The following is a 12,413-nucleotide window of genomic DNA, read 5'->3' as shown; positions in this document are numbered from 1 at the left end:
TTCTGGACCGGAATGAAGTTAGTGTTCTCAACCTTTCCCTTTCCTTTATAATTTTGCCCTTCTCAAAACCAGGTTAATCCTTGTCATTATTCTACTTTTGAGCACTAAGAATAGTATCAAGTACTTCACTTTCAACTTTCAGTTTCAAACCTTTGTCAATTTGTTCCTTTGCCTCTTTCAATTCCTTCCTCAGTTTATGCACTTCTTTTTCTAGTTTGGTACATTCTTCTATTTTTCTATTTAACTTTGTGTCAAGATTATCCATCACTTTTCTTCCTTGGTCAAGTAGCTTTTCCAAATAGGCAATTTTGTCTTCGGTCTTTTTGCATATAAATCTGCTTTCATCTAGATCTGTCAAAGTGGATCTCAATTCTCCTTCCATATCAAAAATTCCTTCAAATTCCTATTCATGACAACTCTTAGTGTCCATATCCTCATATTTAACAAAGCATTCAAATCTTAGATCTACCTCAGTTGTTAAACTGTCTTTTAAAGAACCTTTCTATGATACGAAATATTGAACACTACCGGATGCTAAGAGGGGGGTGAATCAACATTAACTAAATTTTGATCAAATTAAATTACTTGAAATATAACATCCACTCAAACCAATGTGTAAGAAAGTAAATAACAAAAATAATAAATGCATCCACACAAGAACACAAACAATTTATATGGAAAACCCAAAATAGGAAAAACCATGATGAGAATCAAACTCACAATATATATTAACTAATTACAATGTTTAGGTCTATTGGCAAAAGAGCTCACTTCTCTATACTTGCAAACTAAGCCACACAACCTTAGAAAGATACAAAATAAAAACTTGCACAACTGATGATCACTTCTTCAAGATAAGATACAAACAACTGTCCAGATGCAATATGAGAAATAGTTTGAACTGTATGAAGAAAAAACATCTATCAAAATGCATATAATAGTTCATTGTTAAGAACTCATTCGACTTCTCTTAAGCACTTTTGGATCTTTGTTCTGCCTTATCTTTGCATCATATTCGAGTCACTTATTTTTCAAAACCATATTGCATGCACATTTACCCAATAATTTTAGCTTAGTTATACCATCTAGATCAATAACATTCTTCATAAAGTCATCTTGGTGAATATGTAACGTGTATTTTTCCATCGGTCCAAAACAATCAATTCCACCAATGTAGAATGAATAGAAACATGTAGAGACCTTCAAATTATCATCTTCTATTGGACTTTGTTGCTGCTAGGATATGTTATTGTCATTGATTTAAACATATTCCTACTCCGATGATTGCAGATTGGTTCACTGTGATTATAGTTTGGTGTATGGAGTATCTTTAGTATCACTATATTCTTCTGTACTAGTGTTGGTGATCTTGGAAGCTTAATTGATCATATCATATGATCCGGTTTTGTAGTTTGTTTATCTGATCAGTGCTTTGCAGAGTTCATTATTTCCTCTAGTATATTATGGTGTGATCAGATCTTTTGAGCTGAGATTTTGGAATATTGTTTGGGATGGTCTTGTGTATCTTCATTTCATATGGTTCGTAATTTGGTGCTCTGCAAGTTATCTTTCTCTGTGACAGTTTTTGTTGTTTGAGTGTTCTTGAGTTCTATAAGTTGACAGATGAAGATTTGATAAGTGGTGTTGGTGCAACTGTTGCTAATGATTCTAACATGCTTGTTGGTGTTGCATAATTGTGTCCTATTTATCCTGATGGTCCGCATTGATCATTGTGCAAGTTTTTAGTGATTTTTTTGAACCAGTGATGATATTCGTGTTATGCAGTCTTCTTGGTGGTGTTGCGTGTTGTGATTGATCTTGGTGTGATTTCTGGTGGTGTTGTGTGTTTGGAGACTTGAATTAGGTCCATTTTATGTCATATAAATTATTATATCGATTTGGTGGTTGATCTTTGTATTGTGTGATTTTGTAATTGTTAGTTGAGGGTTTAGTCGACCTTGTTGTCAAGGTTGATGAAATTTATAAATAGGTGATATTTTCATGTAATTTGGGTATCAAGGTTGTGTCTACATTATCAAAGAGTGATTTATGTGCCAACAAGGATTCATCTTTTGGTGTAGTGCATTGAGGAGAGATTGGTGTTGCAGAACAGACAATTGTGCTTAACTGGAACTATCATCGGGCATTTGGAGATGCTATTATTGCAGTTCATTCCTGTCGGATTGTGGTCCGAATCTTGTTGAAAGTCAATGAGACTTCCCTAAGGGTTGTAGCCTTCTAGGTCATTATCTTTTGAGTAGTGAGCTCTAGGTAGTGTGCCTAAATGCATGTGCATTTCCCATTGTAATATTTTCACATACTACTGCAGAGTATCATCTTATTGTGAGTAGGTTCCCACCATGGTTTTTCCCTTAATCAGGTTTTCCACGTCAAAATATTGGTGTTGTGTGTTGTGTTATCAATTTTATTATCTTTGTTATTACTGTAGTTTATGATATCTATTTTTGTGATTAAGTTTATAGATCCGGTGAAAATTGATTCACCCCCCTCTCAGTTTTCTCTCATTGTCATTGCAAACAATTGGTATTAGAGCTAGAAGAAGCTTAACCGCTTGAGGAGATCTAAGATGGCAACTAGAACTAGAGATGTTATCTTTAAGAAGGAGAGTTCAAGATTTGATGTAGTAACTATGCTATATGGAAGAACTGGATGGAATTGCACTTGAGATGTCTTGGAGAAGATTACAGGAAGAAATTACGAAGAATGCCTATTCTTCTCCTCTGAATGGACCAGTTACTACTGATGAGATCAAGGAAGCTGGACATAATATTAGAGCGAAGGAAGAATTTCTGAGTGCCCTGACTGATTCAGAAATGACAAATTTAATGGGACTTTAGACCACACATGAGATATCAGAGAAGCTTGAGACCCTGTATGAAGGAGATAAACAAGCCAAAGTTGCTAAGTTGCAGAGTTTGAAAGGAAAATATGAGATGCAGAAGATGGGAGAAGATGAGAACATAAATACCTTTATAGCTAAAGTGAATGACCTTGCCCTAGGTATCAGATGTGTTGGTGGAACCCTTGAAGAAGATGAAATTATTGCTAAGGTGTTGAGATCTATGCCTCCTGCTTATAAACATAAGGTAGTTGCTATTGATGAGATGTGGAGTGTGACTATAGTGATAAGAGATATGTTGGTTCGAAAGATTGCTGCATTTGAGCTGAGCGAATTTGGTGAATCACATGGAAAGTCTGAGATAACATTTAGAGCATCTGTATTTGGTAAATAGAAGTATGAACCTGGAGGATGCAAAATATCCAAATATGAAAAAGAAAGGAGAGAGATGGAAGAGCAAGAAAGAGAACTGGATTATCTTGAAGCATTGATTGCCTAGAGATTGCCTAAGGGAGCCGATAAGTATGATGGAAAATTACCTTTGAAATGTTTCTCTTGCAATAAGGTGGGACATTTTGCATCTAGGTGCCCAGAGAGAATGGTTAAACATGATAGACATGATAAATTTGATAAGAATGACAAAAATGATAGATATGAGAAGCATGAGAAGTATGATAAGTCTTACAAGTCTAACTAGAAGTATAGGAATCAGAAGAACTGCTATTATGCTATTGATGAAGGTGTTACATATGAAGAAATAGAAGGAGATGAAGTTGTATTTCTTGTCATTAAGCAAGATGGATCAATACCTATTGACCCCACTAGCTGCACTATTGAGGAGAAAGCTTTAGCTGCTAAAGTTGAGGAAAGAGATGAATGGGTAATAGATAGTGGTTGTTCACATCATATGACCAATGATAAAAACAAATTTGTGAGTATGGAAAGGTATGATGGTGGAATAGTGAGATTTGGAGATGAAAAATCTTGTGTGATCTGTGGTAGAGGTTCTATATCCTTTGATGGTAAGCATAATATCCATGATGTCTTGTATGTTGAAGGTTTGAAGCATAATATTTTGAGTGTTGGACAGATGGTTGACAAAGGTTAAGATTTACAATTCAAGAATGGTAAATGAAAGATCTTAAATGCCCCTGGTATAAAGATTGCATCTGGGACTAAGACTGGAGGTAATATTTTTCATTTGAATGCTGGTGAGAAAAGTTGTTTGATTGCTCAGATTGATGAAAGTTGGTTGTGGAATAGGAGAATGTGTCATGTTAACTTTGATTCAATGATTAAGATCAGTTCTATTCAATCTGTTAGAGATCTACCTAAAATTGTTAAGCCTGCTAATTTGGTATGTAAATAGTGTCAATTGGGTAAGCAAACATGAATTTCTTTCAAGAGAAAATGGTATGCTGGTTCTCAAAAATGAAATGGGTTTACACTGCTACAAGGCAGAAACCAAGCCCATTCCTTTGAATACCTATGGAAATCCACTTCCAACTGTCAATATCCTTCAGGCTTGGACCAACTGCGACAAGGATCCACAAATCCTTCTTCACTTTGGGCTTTGCAAAACTTAGGAGGGTAATCCCTTCAGTGAACTTCCTGATCTCTGCACCACACTAAAAAATTTACTGAAACAAAGCAAATAATCCCATGAAAAGGCTCGATAGAAAGGGAGAATGCTCAAGGATGGAAAATCCTTCAGTGATCCTTGACCTACCTGGACAATGAGATGGGTGGGACAACTCAAACATACATAAAACTTAGCAATATAACTTGATTTTAAAAGATATATGACAAATCACAAATAAAATAGACAAAAATTGATAACCTAATGACATCTACTAGCAAATACCAGTGCCTTATCCATTGGGCTACAGAGTCTTCAAAATATTACTGAAAACTTGACAGAAATCTATCTAACAACTGATTTGACTGTAAATGATATTGCCTTACAATATTGTTCTATTTGCTATTTCTTACCCAAACTACTTATCAGATCCTAGTACAAGCATTATCTCTTTGTAATTTCATTCAAGAATTTTAATTAACCCCTTGCATTAAAGCATAGAATGGAAAACTACATACATCATAACAATGTAATAAGTAAATGAAACCCTTGATTCTATTAACTCAAAAGAAAATAAAGTCACACATAGGAGAGTAAGGATTTGAAATTGTATCCATATTAATTTCAAAAGCTATCTTCTATCAGATTACAAAAAACATTTCGTCTACAAAATAACCCACTTGAAATATGCAACTGGTAACTATTTCATACTTTTGCTATGTAAAATGACATTACAATTTCTATTATTTACCCATGACTTCCCATAACTGGAACCTAATCCTGCAGACCGGACCTCCCTAAAGAGACCCTCTTCAGAGACTTTGGAACCCTTTCTTATGGCCTCAATTTCCCTTTTATAGAAAACAAGGGAGCAACAAGATTTAAGCCTAAGGACACATGTCACCAGAAAGTTAAGACAAGGAGGCCATACGTAATTCTATTAAAAAATATTCCTTATTCATATGCCAGTACCCAAGGTGAAGTGGAATCAAAATCTTCAACTGATTGTTGGTAGAAAAAAATGCTTGAGCCATGTCGTTATCACCCTAACACCTTTGGATGGACTTTGAGATGCCCATTACGTTGTACACAGTGTTTCCCTTCTCTGAAAGGAAACTAGATCCTGGCAAGAAGTAAAATCACCCCCAAACTAGAGGAAGATCTCCAAACTTTATGCCCCAGATCTAAGGAAGTGGAAAGAGGAGCTTAAGGGAAAACATAATATGTTGAGAAGGCATTGCAACTTCCATATAGTTGTAGAGATGACTAGCTACCACTCCTTACTCAAATAAATCCTTTCTTTAGTTCCCTCCAGTCTCCTTCCTCAAACACTCTGCCAGCTATTGACAGAGTGAGAGAAGAGAATATGTCATGGGTGGCTTTTTCTGATAAGAAAAGGCTTTCGCACCCCCTCTGACAATCCTCCAAACTTTCACAACCCCTCTGACAATGAGCAATATCATACCAGAGAAAAAACATCCATCTAATGTCAAAAAACATGCAATGACTCCATGCATAATCCTGCTCAAACACCATCTTCTTTATTGATGAAAAACCGCTCTCAGAAAATGAAGGAATTTGTATCCTTTTCTACACATTAATCACCACCCTACTAAATTTATAACCGAAAATCAACTCAAAAATGGCAGTGGTCATTCATGTGAAGAAGCATCATCCCGATATTTTCTACTCATCCTGCCAGCTATGGATTCCAACAATCATGCCTACAAAACCCAGGTCACTGTCACTTCTAGGCCATCTATCCACTGCCTCTTGCATAAGCTCACCTTGCACGAAGGATTTTGTTCTGATCTTATTCCTCCTTGAATGCACAATTTTCTGCTTCAGAATCCCTCTCAACAAACAATCTTTGATTTCATTCGGGAACCCATGATCCTACATATCCAATTCAAAATTTCTTCCAATCCTTTCACACCTTTGGGACATCATCCTTTCTTGTCTAATCAATCTTTGACTCAACAAAACCTTCCACAAGCTCCCTCAAGGATGAGTTGGCATTCAAAAAATTAAAATATCGCTATTCACCCCAAGTTAACAAGCATTTATTATGTTCATCGTATCTTTCCCGTGTGGGTGAGAACCAACACCTTTAATGACCCTTTTAAAATCAATTTGAAACTCAATAGTGGATCCTTAAATGACCACTAATGATCAATATGGCAATTTACATTCCATCAGAGCTTGTGGACCCATTAAAGATGTGACATAGCAATGCCATATCATCTTCTAACCCAACGCTATCAGCGGTCCCACTGTCAATCTTCTTGGTCAGCCCAGGACATATGGCATCATCTCATGATGTTGTGGTCCATAACCTTCTTGCAACTTCTATCTCGGGGATATGCGGGTCAATAGATATGTTCGCACTTTACCGTGCAACCACAGTGCCCACTAGCCTTTGCAAATTAAAAACGAGCACCTTTTCGCCCAAATAATAACATCACCATCCATTTGAATCATGTGCAAATTGATAGGGCCATTAGTAAACTGGTCTTTACCTCCTGAGAACCGGTAACATGAAGTCTTGAAAAGTCAAACCACCAGCTTGCCCCTCTCCACCAAAAACACGTGGCATCATCTCGTAATTCAGCAGTCTTTATCTTCCCTGCAATTTTATCCACGGGGAAGCACAGACCATTGGATCTAAACTATCTTTATCCACCAATCAAAATACTTAGAATATTTAGACTTAGGAAAATATAAGGGGCCCATGGAAAATGACTTAATGCTTTAGGAAGTAAAATGGCCCTGCCAATAGTAACTGACCCATGCCTTAAGTGGAAAAAGGTAATGATAAAATATAACAAGGTTAGGGTTTTTTATTCATAAGACTTAATCCGATATTCACAAACCCTAAACCCTAGACCTTGAACTTTGACAGAGGGCAAAATAAAACCAGAAAGACCAATATTTTGGCTCAAATATGAAAATTCATGTGCAGTTACTTGTAGGACTATTAGTGGCTCTAGTTTAGGATGTTCATTTCATAGGAATGAGGCAAGAATCCAGAATCTTTGGTGAAGCAGACCATTTGCAGAGCAGACCCAAAAAGAAGCTACCTCGACAGAGCAATTTCAGCAAAAGGAAACTACACTATAAAAGGAAACTAACTATTGCTGATGGATAATAACTACTTTAAGAAAAGTAGAGCTTCAAGAACTATCCATGGATAGGCAATTCAAGAGGGAAAAAGTAACTACTCCATTGGGCATAGAGCTAGAAAAGATTACTCTACCGACCCAATGCCATCTGTCCAAATCAGCCAATGTTTCTCTTGGTAAAAATTTAGTTATGATCCCATTGCATCTTGACCAATCTAGAGATATTACTATCATATATATGTTCATGATAAACAAGCTCTTCATCCTTCAACATGTCATAAAAACCTTTTATCTCAATACACCCTCTATTGATCTGAACCCTACCACCAGGCATAGCTTGAAATAAACAAAACCCATGCTCAATGTCTTAAATAAAAATATGTCGATAACAACATTCAACAAGTTTCATGATAGCCCCATCAAGCTGAAAAGGGAATTGAAACACTTCATACTTTGTTTTGCAATTGACATCGTAAAAATTGGTCTCTTCATTTGTTTGCAGCTCCATAACATATTCATCATTAAAGAATTCTTGCAAACATAATACAAATTCATCACAAATGTCAAAGGAAATGCTCTTATATTCTAGTCCATCCAACATAACAACTGGTTTACAAATATCTATATCTAAACAATCAGCATTTGAAAACCATTCTAATTCACTTCTATTTCCTATTGACATAATCATTGATTCTTGATCACTACTTTGTATACTCAAATCACTAATTGATGGAAAAGCATCATTACTAACCTTCCAAAAAAAACTATCCTCATGCACAATAAAATATTCCAATTCCAATTTTAAAATGTCATGTGGAGTACCAAATCAACAATCTTCTTCATCCACTTCACAGCCTTGGACAATATCAATGAACTCCACACTATCATATTCAATGTTAGCATTTGTAACATCAGAAAGAAAATCACCCTCGCATTTACTAGTCACAATTGTTTCTAAATCATATTTAAAGAAATCCTCAAAATCATCAAGATAATAGGTTTCATCATAACCTATTTCATCTTCTTCACTTCCCAATTCTTCATATGAAGGAGACTTCTTACAAACATTAAATTCACTATATGGCTGATTTGTATATTTGTCTGATGTAATTTCCTTATTATTCATTAATTTCTGAGTCCTTTCATACACAACTGTTTGTAATAGAACAATTGGTTTGTAACTATTCAAAACATTATTTTCAAGGACACATACCTCAACCAACTCTTCATGCACATTACTTTGGAAGAATCCCTGTGGCCTAGACACAGGCTGTGACATACTTTCATCATTTCAGCACACCACACAACTTTCTATCTCAAGATCATTATCAACCAAAAATGGTGGCATCTCATCATCCGAATTTTCATCAGCATATATAATTGATTTCTGAGAGACTAAATTCATATCATTAAAATCGTGCATACTTGCATTTTCATCAGACGTACAACTTTCCAATTCTTCATACACACTTTTGGATTTACCTGAAACACAAGACTGCAGATGAATCCCTAGTAGGATCTCCTTCCTAGAACAACTACTATTGCTTTCATATGGTGAAGTGATTGACATTATCTCCATCTCTGTATCAGTTGTATCACATAATTTCTCACTAACCTTCTCTTCACTGACATGAGGAATAACCACTATTTGAGACAAGTTCTCTTCAGTCATATTTTTTTTTCAAATCATAGGTCACAACACGGTTAGTGTGGTCTACATGGATGCAAAATTTCAAATAATGGTCTTTATCTCTTGATTCATACCTTTCTTTGACATCTAGTATTTTAGGACATCACACTCTTGCAAATAAGTAACCCCTTGGGATTCTATATTTCAATTTGTTCTCAATGTCCATTGCTATCCTATAAGCCTGTTGCATGGTTTTAGGATCTTTGTTTCCCAACAAATAACTCATTTCCTCATCAAATGTAGCTAGGTAAACAACTAAACATACAACATCATTTGGCCTATAGCTACTAGGAATGCCAGCCAATTTTTTTGCAATTCTAAGATTGAAAATCGGGACTAACTCATCTTATTCCTTTCGAATATTAATGAATCTTTTCATAACTGAACCTGGATCAAGTCTTTCACCAAACTATTCCATGAACATTGTCTTTAGTTCATCCCATGAAGAGATAGAACATGTTGGTAAATAAGAAGACCAATCTCTAGCATCTTATTTCGAAGATTGAACAAAAAACTTCATGAAAACACTTTCCTGACTTATGTCAAAATCTCCCATCAAATCTGAAAAACTCCTGTAGATGTTTTTGAACAGACTCAAAACCTGAACCACTAAACTTTGGAATCTCCTTCCTAATATTAGCCGGTATAATACTTGGGGACTCATGCACATTGCTGAAATCAAGATCTAAATACCTCTGAACACTAAAACCTCTTCTATTGCATGATTTTGACAACCCATTAGATCATGTGATCACACAAGAACTCATATGTGGGTGCAAAGATTCAAACACCCTTGACAATATTTATTACAATTCCTTTGAAATACAAGATCCAAAACCTTCACAATATGCATTTTAAAATAAAATGTTGAGATCTTCACACTTGAAACATATATCCCACAATATACTTCTTTCAAATAATGCAATGACAAAATTTAGAAGTAAAGTGATACTGATTTTATGTTTTCCCTAAATTAGTGCTGAAATGACTCAAAGGGAACACTTAAAAATCTTTTAGAAACTTTTTTTGAAAATACATGGAGTTTGCAGCAGCTTCTATCTTCTTTAACTGAGAATTTGAAAAATCACCTTCAATTATTTAATTCTTTAACACTGATCTCTGACAGAGTCACCACCTCCTTGCAAAGGACAAAAATTCAAACAACTGGAATTTCTTCACAGGTCAGATTTGTTTCCCAACCAGCATTGCAACACCTCCTTATCATCATATGGATTCCATTCTCAACTTGTCAGGGTACTTCACCATAAGAGTTCAAATCTGCTTCATCTCTACTGCAAATTCTTTGGTTCTTCCAAGTTCTTCTTCAAACAATGCACACTGGTGCAGAGATCTCAGAGTCACCACTCACAACTTGTGAGGTATTATGAAATAATCTTGAATAATAGACAGATCTAGATAGAACTTACATTGAAAATTGAATTACATCAGATTCTCCAATAATATTTATGAGAATTGACTCAAACCGACAAGGAACAAATTAAGAAACTCATCAGTCTATGAGGCAAAAGATTTGGGTCCTATGACGCGGGAGCAAATTGCAACTATCAAATAATAGAAAGAAATGGAAAACTCTATACAACAAACAACTTAATTTATTTTCTAGAGATTCCAGAGAACTATTTCCCCCTACAGAGTCACCATTTTTGTTGGTTCTAAAAAATGAAATGGGTTTACACTGCTACAATGCATAAACCAAGCTAATTCCTCCAAATACCTATGGAAAGCCACTTCCAACTATAAATATCCTTTAGGCTTGGACCAACTACGACAAGGATCCACAAATCCTTCTTCACTTTGGGCTCTACAAAACCCGAGAGGGTAATCCCTTCAGTGAACTTATTGATCTCTACACCACACTAAAAAATTCACTAAAATGAAGCAGATAATCTCATGAAAAGGTTCGACAGAAACGGAGAATTCTCAAGGATGGCAAATTCTTCAGTGATCCTCAACCTACTTGGAGCATGAGATGCGTGGGACAACTCAAACATACATAAAACTTAGCAATATAACTTGATTTTAAAAGATATATGACAAATCACAAATAAAATAGAAAAAAATTGATAACCTAATGACATCTGCTAGAAAATACTAGTGCCTTATTCATTGGGCTACAGAGTCTTCAAAATATTACTGAAAACTTGACAGAAATTTATCTAACAACTGATTTGACCGTAAACAATATTGCCTTACAATATCGTTCTATTTGCTATATCTTACTCGATCTACTTATCAGATCCTTGTACAAGTATTTTAATTAACCCCTTGGATTAAACCATAGAATGGAAAACTACATACATCATAACAATACAATAAGTAAATGAAACCTTGATTTCATTAACTCAAAATAAAATAAAGTCACACACAGGAGAGTAAGGATTTGAAATTGTATCTGTATTAATTTCAAAAGCTTTCTTCTATCAGATAATAGAAAATATTTCGTCTACAAAATAACCCACTTGAAATATGAAACTGGTAACTATTTCATACTTTTTCTCTGCAAAATGACATTACAATTCCTATTATTTACCCATGACTTCCCATAACTAGAACCTAATCCTGTAGACTAGACCTACCTAAAGAGACCCTCTTTAGAGACTTTGGAACCTTTTCTTATGGCCTTGATTTCCCTTTTATAGAAAATAAGGGAGCAACAAGCTTTAGGCCTAAGGACACATGTCACCAAAAATTTAAGCCAAGGAGGCCATATACAATTCTATTAAAAAATATTCCTTATTCATATGTCGGTACCTGGGGTGAAGTGGAATCAAAATCTTCAACTGATTATCGATATAAACAAAAATGGTTGATCTATGTTGTTATCACCCTCACAGCTTCAGATGAACTTTGAGATGCCCTTTCTATTCTACACAACATTTCCCTTCTTGGAAAGGAAACTAGATCCGACCAAGAAGTAAAATCGCCCCCAAACTAGAGGAAAATCTCCAACCTTTATGCCCCGGATCAGTGGAAGTGGAAAGAGGAGCTTAAGGGAAAAGATAATATGTTGAGAAGGCATTGCAGCTTCTATGTCATTGCAGAGACGACTGACTACCACTCCTTACTTGAACAAATCCTTCCTTTAGTTCCCTGCGGGCTCCTTCCTCAAATACTTTGCTAGCTATTGTCAGAGTGAGAGAA

Source organism: Cryptomeria japonica, chromosome 1 (assembly GCF_030272615.1).
Source record: "Cryptomeria japonica chromosome 1, Sugi_1.0, whole genome shotgun sequence".
NCBI lineage: Eukaryota > Viridiplantae > Streptophyta > Pinopsida > Cupressales > Cupressaceae > Cryptomeria > Cryptomeria japonica.
This window is presented reverse-complemented; position numbering follows the sequence as displayed.